The sequence below is a fragment of the Schistocerca nitens genome, chromosome 9 (genome assembly GCF_023898315.1).
Source record: "Schistocerca nitens isolate TAMUIC-IGC-003100 chromosome 9, iqSchNite1.1, whole genome shotgun sequence".
In the NCBI taxonomy this organism is placed as follows: Eukaryota; Metazoa; Arthropoda; class Insecta; order Orthoptera; family Acrididae; genus Schistocerca; species Schistocerca nitens.
The window spans coordinates 437,045,172-437,064,859 of record NC_064622.1 but is presented as its reverse complement, the minus strand read 5'-3'; the positions used below and the strand labels follow the sequence as shown (position 1 = coordinate 437,064,859).

General features: G+C 41.4%; 1 pseudogene; it reads left to right on the top strand.

Moving 5' to 3' along the window:
• The first annotated feature begins 16,219 nt into the window (after nt 1-16,219).
• LOC126204489 (5S ribosomal RNA) lies at nt 16,220-16,337 on the top strand (annotated as a pseudogene).
• Nucleotides 16,338-19,688: the final 3,351 nt, after the last annotated feature.

Below are 19,688 nucleotides of genomic sequence, written 5' to 3'. Positions count from 1 at the left end.
ATTGTGTGCTCTCTTTTTTACACCAGCAACTCCTACTACCGTTTCTTTAAAGAACCTGTCATGTGAAAACAGCTTCACACGTGGAATTACTTATTATGTTTTAAATTATCTTTTAAGTTTTTAGTAAGTAGCTAAGTGCTCTCATTATCAAACAATGGATGTGTGTAATCTGGGTAACTTGTTCTTTGTTTAAAAAAAAAAATTCAAATATGTTCAGTGGTATGTGTGGATACTGTAGCATAGTGTGTTGTAAATAGAGTTGGCAGGAAGGAAGTAATGAATGAAACCGTCATGCCCGATGTTGAAGTTTTAATGTCTGAACAGTAAAAATACCTTCTTTTATTTTGCGGGGGGATACCAGCAACAAAAATTATGTGTTAAGTTTTTTGGAAGTCGCTAAGAGATCTCATTCTCAAATATTAGTTAGTCTGAGTAAATTACGCGACGTAAGTTACGCTCCCACAAGACTTATGCACAGTTTCTAAATTTAATCCTTGTCTTACTGTGTTATACTTTAACTCCAAGCTATACATCTTAACGAGTGGATTATGAAAACTTTTAAAAATTTTTAAATCCAGCCAATAATTATATGAAATACTGAAAATCAATTTTTGTTGCCCCTGGAAGCCGTTACATAGGCAACCTGTAGAGCGTGTCGTACTGTGGGTTGACCAGGTGAGTGCTTTGCCCGTTTATAGATGTCACTTCAATAAATTAATGTTTTTCTAACAATGAAGAGTATTAATAAATTATCGAGTCTTTCCACTCTTCATATATGGTTTGTTGTGGTAAAACTCATTACTAAGGTGACAGAAATAAAACCACACAAATGACGCTTCTTCGACATCTGAGATGAAAAAAATGTAGAACACAGCAATTACAACCGCAAAACAGCGTCCAAAGTATTCCAGTCTTGTTACCAGTGGATGAGCAATCGTCCGCATAGGAATCTGCACACTGAAAGAGTTTACGTTGCTGGATGATTTGAAGTTAGAGCGCTCCACGTACACGATCTGTTTACAAGGGTAAAGTGAAATAAATTTAGGTGAACCATTTACGTGCGTTTCAGCATTCGCCAGTACATCTCTCTGCCTATATCAAATAAAACTATTATAAGCCAAGAGATATTTTACTCCTGGTACACTGTACACGCGAATAAGAAGGACATTGATAACACAGAAAACGCCGTTCATAAGTTACATAAAGATATAAAATTGATGGTGAAATACGAAGTAAAATGTGTTATAACTTCTTGACTTTCGGATAACCAAATTCAGCAAGATGCAGGTGGAAAAATGTACAGAAAGTTGACACAAAAATAAAGTCACAATTTTCATGCCACCTGTCACAATACAAGATTAAAAACCTGCACGTACATGCTTCCCAAAGCATATGGACGTTTCGTAAATAAAAATTAACTGCAGAAACTTCGTTGTTCTTCTACACAGCTCTCTCTAGCTTCTCTCTCGCTCTCTCTCCTTCAGTAACTAATTTAGCATTCAAAATAGCATTTTGCAGTGAAAAAATATCTATGGCGGCAGAAGGAGCCAACATGTGACCACAATTTAATGTAGAGACAATAAGTAATGACGGGATGATGCTGAGTCTTATCAAAATGATCAAATAACAAAAAATAAAGTAGTGGACGAAACAGAAACAAAAAGTCGCAAAGAAAGTGAAAAATAATGTCAGTCGCATACTAAGCAACCCAGGTCCCGAGAGGGGCACAATCCACTTTAATACCAAGATGTTGACACTACAGAAACTTACAATTGGGCAGATAAGTGCAGACAGTCGTACTTGTCGTATAAAAGCCACAAATTGTGGGAGAAGACCCTGGTGTAACAGTCGTACTTGTCGTATAAAAGCCACAAATTGTGGGAGAAGATCCTGGTGACTCTTTTACACCATTTACCCACTGCCATCCGCCATACTTCGAAGTAGAACATTCCTTAAGAGAAAGTGATGCATGCAACTTAAACTGTCTATGGCCTTTCTTGACGGCGTCCTACAACTCTTCCTAACCGGTGACATTTTCACTCTCTTTTCTTCCTCCTATGCCCATCCTCCCATTGTTGACCTTCCTTGATTTCCATGCAGCGTCCATGAAACTCAATTACAAGTAGAGCTTCCTACATTCTAGAATAGCACTCAGTACTAGCACTTCCCTTTTACTGTGAAAAACTATCTTCGCCTACGTGGTTCTTTCTTCACGTCTTAGGTACGATACGACGATAGGTACTATGCCAATCATGCAGAAGTTTCATTCTTTGGTATCTAAGCCATTAAATTTCTGGGTCCTTCACCGAAGATTTAGGCCAGGTATCTTATCGACCTCATTTAACAGTTCTACTAAACCTATAAGTCTGGCTAGAAAATGCATGATGTCATCTGCGAGTTTTGCCAATGGCATCATTCCACCTTACACTTTTACTCGTTTTATTAAGTTTTCACTTAGTCCGATACTTCACCAAAATCCACACTTATTAGCGGTTCTACCACCATACTTTGGACCCTTATTAATCAAGAAGTATGATTTATCTTTCACTTCATTATTCTACAATGTGTATCGACAGCTACCGACGATTGTGAGCGATTGGAATTTGATACTCTACGGATAAACACATGTAGATTCCTAATAAGAAGAACAGAGTTTTAAGCTGAAATACAATGTTGTTGTTGTTGTTGTTGTTGTGGTCTTCAGTCCTGAGACTGGTTTGATGCAGCTCTCCATGCTACTATATCCTGTGCAAGCTTCTTCATCTCCCAGTACCTACTGCAACCTACATCCTTCTGAATCTGCTTAGTGTATTCATCTCTTGGTCTCCCTCTACGGTTTTTACCCTCCACGCTGCCCTCCAATGCTAAATTTGTGATCCCTTGATGCCTCAAAACATGTCCTACCAACCGATCCCTTCTTCTAGTCAAGTTGTGCCACAAACTTCTCTTCTCCCCAATCCTATTCAATACCTCCTCATTAGTTACGTGATCTACCCACCTTATCTTCAGCATTCTTCTGTAGCACGACATTTCGAAAGCTTCTATTCTCTTCTTGTCCAAACTGGTTATCGTCCATGTTTCACTTCCATACATGGCTACTACACTCCATACAAATACTTTCAGAAACGACTTCCTGACACTTAAATCTATACTCGATGTTAACAAATTTCTCTTCTTCAGAAACGATTTCCTTGCCATTGCCAGTCTACATTTTATATCCTCTCTACTTCGACCATCATCAGTTATTTTACTCCCGAAATAGCAAAACTCCTTTACTACTTTAAGTGTCTCATTTCCTAATCTAATTCCCTCAGCATCACCCGATTTAATTTGACTACATTCCATTATCCTCGTTTTGCTTTTGTTGATGTTCATCTTATATCCTCCTTTCAAGACACTGCCCATTCCGTTCAACTGCTCTTCCAAGTCTTTTGCTGTCTCCGACAGAATTACAATGTCATCGGCGAACCTCAAAGGTTTTACTTCTTCTCCATGAATTTTAATGCCTCCTCCGAATTTTTCTTTTGTTTCCTTTACTGCTTGCTCAATATACAGATTGAATAACATCGGGGAGAGGCTACAACCCTGCCTCACTCCTTTCCCAACCACTGCTTCCATTTCATGCCCCTCCACTCATACAACTGCCATCTGCTTTCTGTACAAATTGTAAATAGCCTTTCGCACCCTGTATTTTACCACTGCCACCTTCAGAATTTGAAAGAGAGTATTCCAGTTAACATTGTCAAAAGCTTTCTCTAAGTCTACAAATGCTAGAAACGTAGGTTTGCCTTTTCTTAATCTTTCTTCTAAGATAAGTCGTAAGGTTAGTATTGCCTCACGTGTTCCAACATTTCTAGGGAATTCAAACTGATCTTCCCCGAGGTCCGCTTCTACCAGTTTTTCCATCCGTCTGTAAAGAATTAGCGTTAGTATTTTGCAGCTGTGACTTATTAAACTGATAGTTCGGTAATTTTCACATCTGTCAACACCTGCTTTCTTTGGGATTGGAATTATTATATTCTTCTTGAAGTCTGAGGGTATTTCGCCTGTCTCATACATCTTGCTCACCAGATGGTAGAGTTTTGTCAGGACTGGCTCTCCCAAGGCCGCCAGTAGTTCTAATGGAATGTTGTTTACTCCCGGGGCCTTGTTTCGACTCAGGTCTTTCAGTGCTCTTTCAAACTCTTCACGCAGTAACTTATCTCCCATTTCGTCTTCATCTACATCCTCTTCCATTTCCATAATATTGTCCTCAAGTACTTCGCCCTTGTATAAACCCTCTATATACTCCTTCCACCTTTCTGCCTTCCCTTCTTTGCTTAGAACTGGGTTGCCATCTGAGCTCTTGATATTCATACAAGTGGTTCTCTTCTCTCCAAAGGTCTCTTTAATTTTCCTGTAGGCAGTATCTATCTTACCCCTAGTGAGACAAGCCTCTACATCCTTACATTTGTCCTCTGGCCATCCCTGCTTAGCCATTTTGCACTTCCTGTCGATTTCATTTTTGAGACGTTTGTATTCCTTTTTGCCTGCTTCATTTACTGCATTTTTATATTTTCTCCTTTCATCAATTAAATTCAATATTTCTTCTGTTACCCAAGGATTTCTATTAGCCCTCGTCTTTTTACCTACTTGATCCTCTGCTGCCTTCACTACTTCATCCCTCAGAACTACCCATTCTTCTTCTACTGTATTTCTTTCCCCCATTCCTGTCAATTGTTCCCTTATGCTCTCCCTGAAACTCTCTACAACCTCTGGTTCTTTCAGTTTATCCAGGTCCCATATCCTTAAATTCCCACCTTTTTGCAGTTTCTTCAGTTTCAATCTGCAGATCATAACCAATAGATTGTGGTCAGAATCCACATCTGCCCCTGGAAATGTCTTAGAATTTAAAACCTGGTTCCTAAATCTCTGTCTTACCATTATATAATCTATCTGATACCTTTTAGTATCTCCAGGATTCTTCCAGGTATACAACCTTCTTTTATGATTCTTGTACCAAGTGTTAGCTATGATTGGGTTATGCTCTGTGCAAAATTCTACAAGGCGGCTTCCTCTTTCATTTCTTCCCCCCAATCGATATTCACCTACTATGTTTCCTTCTCTCCCTTTTCCTACTGACGAATTCCAGTCACCCATGACTATTAAATTTTCGTCTTCCTTCACTACCTGAATAATTTCTTTTATCTCGTCATACATTTCATCAATTTCTTCATCATCTGCAGAGCTAGTTGGCATATAAACTTGTACTACTGTAGTAGGCATGGGCTTTGTGCCTATCTTGGCCACAATAATGCGTTCACTATGCTGTTTGTATTAGCTAACCCGCACTCCTATTTTTTATTCATTACTAAACCTACGCCTGCATTACCCCTATTTGATTTTGTATTTGTAACCCTGTAATCACCTGACCAAAAGTCTTGTTCCTCCTGCCACCGAACTTCACTAATTCCCACTATATCTAACTTTAACCTATCCATTTCCCTTTTTAAATTTTCTAACCTACCTGCCCGATTAAGGGATCTGACATTCCACGCTCCGATCCGTAGAACGCCAGTTTTCTTTCTCCTGATAACGATGTCCTCTTGAGTAGTCCCCGCCCGGATTGCTAAATCTACGTTCTGAATTTAAAAAAAATGAAATGAGCGTATGGCATCGTTGGCCGGAAGGCCCCTCCAGGAACGTTCGGCCGCCAAGTGCACGTCTTATTTCAGTCGACGCCACACAGGGCGACTTTCGCGCCGGTGATCAGGATGAAATGATGATGAGGACAACACAACATCCAGTCCCCGAGCGGAGAAAATCTACAACCCGGCTGGGAATCGAACCCGGTCCCGCTTGCATGGGAGGCGAGCACGTCACCACCCAGCTAAGCAGTCGGACTACGTTCTGAGTAGGCCTTTGCTTGAAGATCATCAAATCAGTCCACTTGCACTTACGTACTGATAAAAAGGATCTCTGGAGTGGATGTTCAAACGTGACGCTGCTAACCAGGTGAATGTACCAAAGCCACATCGGGAATGCATTCATTTCAGTCGATGTTGTTCACCTTTTTCCACTAAATAGGTTCCACTACTGAAACATGATTCTGCTTACCGCTGCTACAAACTCTTAATTCCACTATAAACGTTTGCCAGCCCAAAATTTCATTACGTATGAAATATATGGGAGTGAGTGCTAAACCTAAAGAGTGGCATGTACAAGGTGTCCTACGAAATTATTTATACTGGCAGTACCGTGCAAGAATTGACAGTGCTGTTGCCTTCCCCATCACACAGCAATGAGATAGGAATAGTGATCATGAGTTAGCAGCAATTAGTATCTGCTACACTTCCACGGCGAGTATTGAGAGTGTTTGAAGTTATTGTCGTCACGTGCAGTGCGAAAATGGATTGACAATGCTTTCAGAAATGTAGGCAGTACCATTTAATTTTGTGTGAAGCCTGGAGAAACTGATACTGTGACTTATCAAAAGTTAGAGTGGACTTACAAAGAATAATATTTACTGCAGTGGAGGACGTGGGCACTCGATGACACACGGAGGCTTGCGTCGGTCCTGGAAGCGTGCTCGGATAATCTAACTCGTAATAAGCTCGGTAGCTCAGCGATTCCGTTAAAGGGCTAGCTGCCCTATGTAATTAAAAAAATTGAGCGAAGTATTCAACGATGAACTGGTGGGCAGTTCCGTGACATCTGCTCAGAAAAAAAAAACACTTTTTAAGCCAACCACTAGCATAAAGCGGGAAATTAGGGTTCGAGTAGTCACAGATTTTCATATGTCGCTGATAACTCCTACAGCTGGAGACTCGTCGTATTCACAATTGCAAATACATTTAGTGTAGTTAGAGAGGACATTCGCAACTGTACAGATGGCACAAATCCTTTTCAGCAAGCCGAGAAGAAGTGAAATACGGTCATCCCCAATAATGGTTGACAATGTGGAAATATGAAGTACCTTATCAGGCCATGTCGTATAACTTCTGTAAGACTGATGTGCAGTGAAATAATTTTTAGTGTGTTTCCGTCCATCAGATTTTAACATAGGGTTCACGCAGGCGATAGGTGTGCGGAAATATTGCTCCAAGCTACCTGACAAGTAAATAAGTGACTCTCTCAATTTACTGGACCGCCTTGAGAGAGAGCCAAATTCGTGAGTCGCGTTACAGGTGATGGAAAATCAAGGACTCTTAAACGCAATCCTGACAATCCTGACACAAAATCCTGTCCTAGGAAAGCGAGAATGACTAAATCCAAAACCAAATCGAAGCTCAGGTTTTTGCTGTTATGGTATAGACCATTAAGTATTTGGGCCTCCAGAGGAAACTGAAAGTGAATGTTTTGTTTGCGGAAATTGTGTTGTCTAAGTTTTGAATTACAAGAGGTGGTTGTCAAAAAAATTACGAACGGTGTTACAATGCAAATTACAGAGCTCTAAAAGTCTTAAACTTTATACACATATAAAAGAAATTTAAAAAAAATTGTGTACTTTTAATGAAGCAATATTCATGTTTTTAATGACATATGTTATTTCAGCGCAAACGAATACCTTCAAGAACCTAGAAGCAAATAACTATCAGCACAATCTCTTGTTTAGTCGGTGGCAGAATACTACGCCCTAGTCTGGTACAAGAGCACACACACTAAGAAAATAGATGTCCAGCTTAATACGACCATGAGGATTGTCTCAAGAACCCTGCAAACAACTCCCCTGGCTGCATGCCCTTTGGAATATAGCTCCTCCCTCCCTCAGAAGGCAACAAGCAGCTATCCGAGAATAGAAGAAAATTAATGACCCCTCTGTCTCTGAAGATATACCTATCCGAAAAATATTGGACCAACTACCCACCTAAAATCCAGGAAACCTATATGGGAAGACGAAGTCCTCAAATTCCCAGAAAGGTATGCACAGCAAGGGGATGGAGGCAATAGTGGTCGCTGAATAATCACCATCCTCTCATCACTGATTATGATCCTTCGATACCGGTGCAAGGAATGCAAATGCCCAGAAGAACTTGGTGCAGACCTCATAGTGTGAGGACTAACCACGGCAGGTGTAAGGCCATTCTTCACAAATGGAAACTCACTGATGACTCACGATGCGACTGTGGTGCAAAAGAACAAACAATCCCTCATCGTGTCCTGCGAGGAGGTTTGAAGGAGAATGGAGGGATATCATGAATGCTACTCCACGTGCTGTTCAGTGGGTGACCTGCTTAGATGTGGACTTGTAATAGCTGCAGTGGCTGTCTTCCTAATCTTTCGCATATTGTTGTTTGCGATCAATCATTTAGTATTATATTGGTAATTTGTTTATTATACTAATTAATAGTATGTGTGCAATTTTACTCTGTAGATGCCAAACGCTAAATAAATAAAATAAAAAACTATCAGGTTACCTTCCATTGGGAAAGCTGTTGCACTCAGCGACTGTTATATTGACTTGTAAATTATAGATTTCAGCGATCAGTCGTCCTTTTTAAATTTTATTAGCAGATTTAGATTTCAGCTAGAAGCTAGCCATTCACGATCGACTATTATTTTTGCTCAATGCAAGTAATGCCTGTTTGTCGGGCTTCATCCACAGTTCATTTAATACTCATTGAGTATTCGTGCGTTACATGCATTGACCAATGCATTACATGCATTGAGCAAAAATAATAGTGCATTGAGAATCGCTGAAATTTAAAACGGACGACTGATCGCTGAAACCTGTAATTTACAAGCTAATAACTATATTCATGTGCTGTGCAGTATTGTATGCCATAGTCAATGTCAAGAGTATTTTCAGTCTAATATTTGCTATGATCCGAATTAGTAATTTGAACAGAGGTAACTATGGTTTGTGTTTCTCTAAATCTCAACTAAGTATTCCGTGAAAAATATCTATAAGTAATTAATCAAAATTGTATATGCAGTTTTCTAGTGATACCGTGTAAGGTAATGTGCATTCCTGTATTTGTAGGCCGTTGTACAGACATATATTTTCTAGTGGAAGTTATTGACGAGGTTGCTGTTGCTATAACTGACCATGCAGCACGTGTCCCAGGCAGTGCTAGAGCTCGTGCAGAATCAAAATTGTCCGTCCCCTGGTCAACATTACGGGAAGTCTTTCAGTCTATTTTACTGCGGTACCCGTTTAAGATCCAGGCGGTGCAGTAACTGAAACCTCATTCTGAATTTGTTCTTCGGTTTCTGGCACGAATCGAAGTTGATGGCATTTGTCCTGGCAGTATTTATGGCATGAGAGGGCGCATTTTACAGAACATGGTACAGCACTGCCGAATCTGGGGTACATTCTGAATTTGTTCTTCGGTTTCTGGCACGAATCGAAGTTGATGGCATTTGTCCTGGCAGTATTTGTGGCATGAGAGGGCGCTTTTTACAGAACATGGTACAGCACTGCCGAATCTGGGGTACTGTTAAACCACGAGTTGTGCTCGAAGAGCCATTACACTCGCCATATGTTACTGTGTGCTATGGACTCCCAAGCACCTCTATTCTCGGTTCGTTCATCTTTGATGAGAATGCACCAAGAGGAGCTGTCAAGTGTCGTGTCTTCTCTATCGAGACCTCTTTGCACAGCATTTGACTACTGCTTTGAAACAGCATGACTCCAGAGGTTTTCTAGATGCACGGCATGCAAGATCATCTGATCTGAATCCATGTGACTATTAGCTCTAGGGATATCTAAAAGACTGCGTTTACCAGGAACACGTCCGGTCTCTGCCTGCACTGAAGGCCAGTATACAGGAACGCGTTGTTCAGATTCCACAGGAACTGCTGCAAACAACTGTTGATTACGTAGTTTTACGGATGCAGCATGTTTTCGACGTCTCCGGTGTTCATACTTAGCAAATAGTGTAAGCAGCAGTTGATGATAAAATTAGCTTTTCGCCTTTTTCGCTTGTTTGAGCTTTTATATCCACGTCGGGTTCCTATTCTATTTAATGTGGAAACATTTCTCTTCTTTTTTATTGCTTTCACAGCGCTAGATTAGCACTTGGCGGCCAAAATTGGAACTAATTTTTTCCCAGCGTAAATCGGTTCAGCATTATCACTTTAACGTATTTATAAAATTACGGTACCATGTGGTAATTACAGCTCACACCGGTCTTCAGGAGTATCTGCCATTTAATTATAGCCACCCGGTGTGGGCTTCTGTGGCCGGTGTCTTGATGATTAAAATTCTTCTGTGTGTTGTACCGCGTTATTGTATCAAATACATTAATTATAAACTCAAGACCAACGTTCCACTCGTATTACAGCCGTCGAAATGTTGATTTTACTTTTATAATTAAAGTATTTTATATAATGACGAAGTAAAACACCCAGAAGAATTTTCATCGTCATATCCATGTACGTTACACATCTCCGAGGCTCAGTTCTAACCAAATTTGGTCCAAATATTATTTATTAACTGGAAAGAAGTGCTGTGGGGGTAAGAACCAACTGGACATGGATAAGGAGGTGGGCTGCGACAGGGGGAGGAAGAATTGGCAGAGAGGGTAGGAGGAGATGGGCAGAGAAAGGGATAGGAGGAGATGGACACGTCGGACAGGGACGAGCAAATGGACAGAGGGAGGAGATACAGATTGGCAGAAGGAGATGGACAGGGTGAAGGGGAAGAGAGAGGGTAGTGGACGAGGATGTGAGGAGACTGGTGGAACAGTGAGAAGATCTAAGGTGGAAGAGGATAAGGATGTAAAAAGGCAGGTGGAAGTGAAAAGCGGTGGAAAGAGGTAGGTGGAATAGGGACAGGTTTTGAGGGGAAACGTGGAAGAGGAAAAAGTTGTAAAAAGATACAGGGTTAGAGGAGTCAGGTGAATGAGGGAGGCAGGCGGACGAGGGACAGAGTATGATGAAGCAGATAGTAGTGGGGAGAGAGAAGTAGAAGAGGTAGATTAAGAGGAGATCAATCACACAAGTTTGAAATATATGTGACATACAGGTAAACAGGAGAAGCCACCGATTGAAATCCAGTACATTTATATTATGCGTAAATTAAGCGTGATGGGCTCATTTTACTGCTCGACATGTTACAGGTTGTGTGCAGAGACTGGGTTTCACACTGTCATACGCGCAACGTTAAAATAATAAATGGTTCAAATGGCTCTGAGTACTATGGGACTTAACATCTATGGTCATCAGTCCCCTAGAACTTAGAACTACTTAAACCTAACTAACCTAAGGACAGCACACAACACCCAGCCATCACGAGGCAGAGAAAATCCCTGACCCCGCCGGGAATCGAACCCGGGAACCCGGGCGTGGGAAGCGAGAACGCTACCGCACGACCACGAGATGCGGGCGTTAAAATAATAATAAACGGTAGGTACACCCGTCACAATTACGGATAATAAACATATTTTCCATAAGGCATGACATCCACATATCGTGACGTCAAAATTACAGTACCCGAAAAACCGTACGGATCATCCGCGCCAGCCGGCCAGTGTGGCCGAGCGGTTCTAGGCGCTTCAATCGCGCTACGGCGCTAGGCGCTACGGTCGCAGGTTCGGATCCTGTCTGTGGCATGGATGTGTGTGATGTCCTTAGGGCCGGCCTCGGTGGTCTCGTGGTTCTAGGCGCGCAGTCCGGAATCGCGCGACTGCTACGGTCGCAGGTTCGAATCCTGCGTCGGGCATGGATGTGTGTGATGTCCTTAGGTTAGTTAGGTTTAAGTAGTTCTAAGTTCTAGGGGACTGATGACCACAGCTGTTAAGTCCCATAGTGATCAGAGCCATTTGAACCATTTGATGTCCTTAGGTTAGTTAGGTTTAAGTAGTTCTAAGCTCTAGGGGACTGATTACCTCAGATGTTAAGTCCCATAGTGCTCATAGCCATTTTTTCATCCGAGCTAATAGTACCATATGCCAGATTATTGTCACCATACTGTTCCGATTAAGTGACTGAAACTGATTCCTCGCCAAGAATATAAACCAAACTGTACGGCTATTGTACTCACGTAATGAGATAATTGCGATCGGTTACTCGGTTGTTTACTTGCATACGTCGGACAGTTCGTACCCTTACGCAGCTGAGTTAAGCGATAGTCTTTATTTTAAAACGTGTGAAAAAACACGAATAACAGTGGAAGCACCTACCAAAAGAATACAGTGAAACTGGAATTCGCCAAGGACGACGAGCAGTCAGCAGATTTCAAAATTCATAACTGTGGATGTACCCACATGAAATTTGATATGTAGCTAGAGAAGGCCGAAATGCACGCTATAAGCTCACGCAGGCTGGCGTGAGGTCTGAAACAGGATACGTAATGAATGCTATAAAGAAAAGTACGTAGCTTCTGGAATACTTAACTTTAATCCATAATTGGTGAACATTGGTCTTGTTACTGTACATGCTTCATTAGATACATAGCAAAGGAGAAATAGCGCCTTGCTAGGTCGTAGCAATTGACTTAGCTGAAGGCTATGCTAACTATCGTCTCGGCAAATGAGAGCGTAATTCTCAGTGAACCTTTCCTAGCAACGTCGGCTGTACAACTGGGGCGATTGCTAGTGTCTCTCTAGACCTGCCGTGTGGCGGTGCTCGGTCTGCAATTACTGACAGTGGCGACACGCGGGTCCGACGTGTACTAATGGACCGCGGCCGATTTAAAAGCTACCACCTAGCAAGTGTGGTGTCTGGCGGTGACACCACAAAATTAACATGTGATTAAATAGGCAGTGCGCCGCTCAAAACTAACGAGTGAACCTACTATTTTAAAATTTACTCTGACTTAATGTAAGAGCGAATGATCCGTGAGTGTGCTGGTTGCTTTGAGTTAACGTTGGCTGCAGTCTCTGTCTCGAAGTTTTCCATTGTGCAGGCGAAGGAAAGTTGAGATTTTGGCGCCTGTTCCAAACAGAGCAATAAAACTCAAACTCCAGATTTATGGAAATGTTCCCGCATTGGGAACGAAATATGGGCAAATTTTTATCTGTTGCCCATCCCAAACGTAATAAGAACTACAAAAAAATGGAAGTTAGAAAACCGATCACATCCTCAGTGAGACGTGAAGGACATCAAGCATGCATTACGTCCATGGGGCAACTACCACGATACTTCATATGTCTGAAACAGGCCATATAAAACAGAACTGTTCCAGACGAAAGTTTGGAATTGGCCTCAACCTAACTAAACGTAAATGTTTAGTTTTGGACCTCGTAGCAGGAACAAGTACAGAAGTGACGGCAAACGGTGTTGCATCAGCTGAAAGTAATTTAGCTTCAGTTAATGGTCTGCAGTCTGTAAACGATAAGCATCATCTCAGTAGTAATTTAAACGAAAGTTAATTTCCGCTCTTGGCGTCCTTGAAAGTGTCATGACAATTTAGGACCAGGAAATACTAATCCATTACCTAGCAGTCCAAGGCCAGGTTAGTAGGGCACCTAAAGATGAAACCGTAGCTGACACTAGCAGTGTCTAGGCAACATATTGTAAACGACGCGATCGGCATAGTAATCCTGCTATCACGATCGGTCAATTTTCAACAAACAATTTTCAAATGTCCGCGATCGAGGTTGTTCAATGTGATGCAGTGTACGGACCTTTGGCGAAAGGATATCAGACGGAATGCTTGGTGCACCCAGAGGCAGCATGCGCAGATTTACATCTGAAACAACAGAACAATCGCAGATGGACAGGAGTGAGTCTGCTGATAGGGAAAAGTCGAGTAAATTTTGACCGAAAATTCGGAGAGAAAAATTTCTGAGAGTAGTAACGAAGAGGAGGAAAACGATGTAAATATAGAGTCTTCAACTACTAGTAGTAGTCATCAAGGTGAAAAAGAGGTTGAATATGAATCGTAAACGATTGTTTGCCAATAACAGTAAAGGAGTGACCATAGTATAGAAGTTGGGAATTTTTGGGTCAAGTAAAACTAAGTGGAATTAGACGCTAAGAGACACTAGGCCTAATCCAAATCCAAAATCCAGAATTGTTACAAGACTGTGAAAAACAAGTATAGATATCGGAATTTAAAAAAATTTAAGTTGGAACCAGAAAAGACATTAATGAGCTATCACAATGTTAAAATGTTTACCTTAGAAGTAGAGCCTACGCACTTGAGCGTAATCAAGTGTAGATATCGGAACTGGAAAATGTAAGTTACAACCAGAAAAGACGATAATGAAGTATTAAAGTGGTAAAATTTGTAGTTTAAATATACAGCTTACGCACTTAAATGTAATGGTGATACAGTACGAAAGAGTTGCTACAATGAAGGAGAAGACTTTTTTAGACACAAAAGTAAGAACATTAGTTTCTATAAATGTGTAAGGGATTGGAATTAGGCACAATATCCGAATTCCTTGCGTTTATAAAGAAACAAATTTCAGTTTTAGAACATAGGGCGACAGAGGCATAAAAGAGTTCCGAAGAAGAATAAATTATTTTAAATGTTTAGAATGAAGAAATATGTCATCAAAAGGACCTTTATTAAAGTATCATTAATAAAAATGCCAGTTTAAATAAATAATTAACAAACTAACATTAGTTCATAGGAAACTATTAAAAACTTCATCATTTTAAGGTTCATGAACGTTGTTAGCACGAACTTCAACTTTTCATTGGATAATGAGGTCGGTAACACTGTTAAGGGTTCTGAAATGCTCAGCGTCCATTTTATAGACTGGAATGTTGAAACCATGGAGCATTCCTTCAAGAGCCTCCAGATTTTATGAAGAAATGGACTGCAGTATGGCCAGTGAACGTTCCTATACCAATGAAAATTTGTGAATAGTCTACATTATATTTGCGGCATTCTCTGTCATTACTGCTAGAAATTAATTTCTCAATTAACACACCCGCAACAGAAGACTTCACCGCGCTGCTGAAGAAATACTACCGTTAGAACACTTTTGTTAGCAGGAATCGTATACAGAACACAGTCGACAAGAAATGTTCTTACTTGTACTGATGTTACGCGGAGAGGACTAGGGGGACAGTCGGAATTCTTTACGTAAAGTTGTAGACAGCAACACTCAACAGATTACAAAACAAAATAGGAAAAACTGAAATAACCGTTCTTAAGGATAATCCACTCTAAAACTAACAGGCGTGAAACAAATATCGGCACGTCTATAATCGATTACGAGAATAGTTACTATTAATAGATTAATTACATTTACTCGCCCATCCATAAAATTACGACACTATTCTCAGACGCCTCGAGTAAAGGGATCGTTAAGAGCGGAGGACGAAAAATCAGTCATATCAGGCTGCTGAACCTGACTCTCTGGTTTCCCAGACCACTCTTCCTTTGCTTATTGTACGGCTGTGAACTGCCTGGCTGAGTACATGAGCACTATTGGTGTTTGGAGTATCCACTTTCCTTAATGTTTCCACTACTTTTTTCACCTATCGCGGAAATACGCACTCACACTGCCATATCACATAAATAGCTGGATCAAGTAATCCGATAAGAACGTTATCTCGCCTTCCATCCTGTGCTGCAAAGAAACAAAGCAGCCACATGCAGAGAGGCTGTTGGACGTAACTGGCTGCCGTCAGTTGTACACCGGTGCACCATGACTCTTCGTCTATCCGCAGCATCTGCCAAGAACGCAGAGTTCAACGGCAAATCGATGAAACAATTCTCCGGAATAATATACCTACTTGATGTCGACAGCCAAGAGAACATGGAGGACTTCTACTATGAGTTCGGTAAGTAGCTCGCCTTAAGATAAATCGTGATTACTAGCAACAAGTGGAAATTTTACAATCTAAGCCACTTCCTGAAGAAACTACGCACGTTCTAGCTTCCACTTTACTGACTGTTGTGTCACTTCCATGTGAGGCTCGGATATTTTCTTTCATTTTCTTACTAGCACTGGCACTCCGTCTTCAGGCCACAGGTGGCCCATCGGGACCATCCGACCGCCGTGTCATCCTCAGATGGTCAGCACACTGCTCCCCCGGTCGTTATGATGGTTTTCATTGACCGGAGCCGCTACTATTCGGTCGAGTATCTCCTCAATTGGCATCACGAGGCTGAGTGGACCCCGAAAAATTGCAACAGCGCATGGCGGCCTGGATAGTCACCCATCCAAGCGCTGGCCAAGCCCGACAGCGCATAACTTCGGTGATCTCACGGGAACCGGTGTATCCACTGTGGCAAGGCCGTTACCTCATTTTCTTACCGGTAGACAGTTAATATTTACAGGCAGACAGTTAATATTTACTAAAATCCATTTAACACATCTTACCCTTCTCGGTAGGCAACGGCTTTGCCGCAGTGGATACACCGGTTCCCGTCAGATCACCCAAGTTAAGCGCTGTCGGGCGTGGTCGGCACTTGGATGGGTGACCATCCGAGTCGCCATGTGCTGTTGCCATTTTTCGGGGTGCACTCAGCCTCGTGATGCCAACTGAGGAGCTACTCGACCGAATAATGGCGGCTCCGGTCAAAGAAAACCATCATAACGACCGGGAGAGCGGTGTGCTGACCACACGCCCCTTCTATCCGCATCCTCATCTGAGCATGACACGGCGGTCGGATGGTCTCGATGGGCCACTCGTGGCCTGAAGACGGAATGCTTTTGCTTCTCGGTGTCACCAATGTAAGAAGACAGAAACTAAATAATGCACTCGTACATGTGCACTTGTAACGCTTATGGAATTAGCATGGTTTTAGAAAGCATCGCTGGTGCGAAACTCAGCTTACCTTTTCTCACATGATATACTGCGAACTATGGAAGCTCAAATAGTTGTAGGTACAGAGAGCTGGCTACAGCCGGAAATCAGCCGAAATTTTTTCAAACTATCTAACAGTGTTCAGAAAGGATAGATTAAATACAGTTGGTGGTGGAATGTTTATTGCTGTCAGAGGTAGTTTGCCTTGTAGCGAAATTGAAGTAGATAGTTCATGTGAAATAGTATGGGTAGAGGTTTACTTGACAATCGGACTAAACTATTATTTGGATCGTTTTACCGACCCCGCAACTCAGAAGACATAGTTGCTGAACAGTTCAAAGAAAACTTGTGTCTCATTTCAAATAAGTACCCCGCTCATACAATTATAGTCGGTGGTGACTTCAATCTACCCTCGATATGCTGGAAAAATTACACGTTTAAAGCCGGCGGCAGGCATAAAAAAATCATCCGAAATTGTACGGAATGCATTCTCAGAAAATGATTTTGAACAATTAGTTCATGAGCCCACTCGAAGCGTAAATGGTTGCGAAAGCATACTTGACCTTTTAGCAACAAATAATCCTGGACAAACAGTGAGTATTGTGACGAATACAGGGATTAGCGACCACAAGGCAGTTGCTGCCAGGCTGAATACCGTAACACCTACAACCATCAAAAAGAAACGCAAAGTATATCTATTTGAAAAAGCTGATAAAATGCTCTTAACGCCTTTCTACGGGACAGTCATCATTCCTTCCGATCTGATCATGTACGTGTAGAGAAGTTGCGGAATGTTTTCAAAGACATAGTATCAACACCAATTGAGAGATATATACCACATAAATTAATAAGTGATGGTACTGATCCCCCATGGTACACAAAACGGTTCAGATCGTTGTTGCAGAAGCAACGAAAAAAGCATGCCAAATTTAAAAGAACGCAAAATCCCCAAGATTGGCAAAGTTTTAAAGAAGTTCGAAATATAGCACGTACTTCAGTGCGAGATGTTTTTAATAATTTCCACAACGAAATTCTGTCTCGAAATCTGACAGAAAACTCAAAAAGATTCTGGTCATATATAAAGCACACCAGTGGCAAGACGCAATCAATACCTTCACTGCGCGACAACAACGGTGAAGTCACTGATAACAGTGCCACTAAAGCAGAGTTATTAAACACGGTTTTCCGAAACTCCTCCACCAAAGTAAATATTCCTGAATTCCAACCAAGAACAACTGCCAAGATGAGAAACATAGAAGTAGATATCCTCGGTGTAACAAAACAGCTTAAATCAATAAAGGCAAGGCCTCCGGTCCAGATTGTGTACCAGTCAGGTTCCTCTCAGAGTATGCTGATAAAATAACTCCATATTTAGCAATTATATACAACCACTCTCTCACAGAAAGATCCATACCTAAAGAATGGAAAATTGCTCAAGTCACACCAATATTCAAAAAGGGAAGTAGGAGTAATCCGCTGAATTACAGGCCTATATCACTAACGTCGATTTGCAGCAGGGTTTTAGAACATATACTGTATTCGAACATTATGAAGTACCTCGAAGAAAAAGATTTATTGGCATATAGTCAGCACGGATTCAGAAAACATCGTTCTTGTGAAACACAACTAGCTCTTTATACTCATGAAGTAACGTGCTATCGACAGGGGATGTCAAATTGATTCCATATTTATAGATTTCCAGAACGCTTTCGACACCGTTCCTCACAAGCGTCTTCTAACGAAACTACATGCCTACGGTGTATCGCCTCAGTTGTGCGACTGGATTCATGATTTCCTGGCAGAAAGGTCACAGTTCGTAGTAATAGATGGAAAGTCATCGACTAAAACAGAAGTAATATGCGGCGTTCCTGAAGGAAGTGTTATAGGCCCTCTATTGTTCCCGATCTATATTAACGACATAGGAGACAATCTGAGTAGCCGTTTTAGATTGTTTGCAGATGATGCTGTCATTTACCGTCTTGTAAAGTCGTCAGATGATCAAAACGGCTTGCAAAATGATTTAGATAAGATATATGTATGGCGCGAAAAGTGGCAATTGACCCTGAATAAAGAAAAGTGTGAAGTTATTCATATGAGTACTAAAAGAAATCAGCTAAATTTCGATTACCCCATAAGTCACACAAATCTGAGGGCTGTAAATTTAACTAAATACTTAAGGATTACAATTACAAATAACCTAAATAGGAACGATCACATAGATAATATTGTTGATAGAGCAAACCAAAGACTGCGATTCATTGGCAGAACACTTAGAAGATGCAACAGGTATACCAAAGAGACTGCTTACACTACGCTTGTCCGCCCTACTCTGGAGCATTGCTGTGCGGTGTGGGATCCGCATCAGGTGGGACTGACGGATGACATCGAAAAAGTACAAAGAAGGGCAGCTCGTTTTGTATTATTGTGAAATAGGGAAGATAATGTCACAGATATGATACGTGAATTGGAGTGGCAATCATTAAAAGAAAGGCGTTTTTCGTTGCGACGGGATCTTCTCATGAAATTTCAATTACCATTTTTCTCCTCCGATTGCGAAAACATTCTGTTGGCACCCACCTACATAGGAAGAAATGATCATCACGATAAAACAAAAGAAATCAGAGCTCGCACAGGAAAATGTAAGTGCTCGTTTCTCCCGCGTGCCGTTCGAGAGTGGAACGGTAGAGAGTCGGCATGAAGGTGGTCCATTAAACACGGCACCCCATTGCAGGCTGTTAGCGAAGGTACGAGCATGTGGAATAAGTTCACAGATATGTGAGTGGCACGAGGACTTCTTAAATAGTAGAACCCAGTACGTTGTTGTCGATGGTGAGTGTTCATCAGAGACAAGGGTGCCCCAGGAAAGAGTGATAGGACCGATGTTGTTCTCTGTATACATAAATAATTTGGCGGAAAGGATGTGAGCAATCTGCGGTTATTTGCTGCGTGGTGTACGGTAGGGTGTCGAAGTTGAGTGACTTAGGAACATACAAAACGATTTACACAAAATTTGTAGTTGGGGTGATGAATGGCAGCTAGCCTTAATTTGGAAA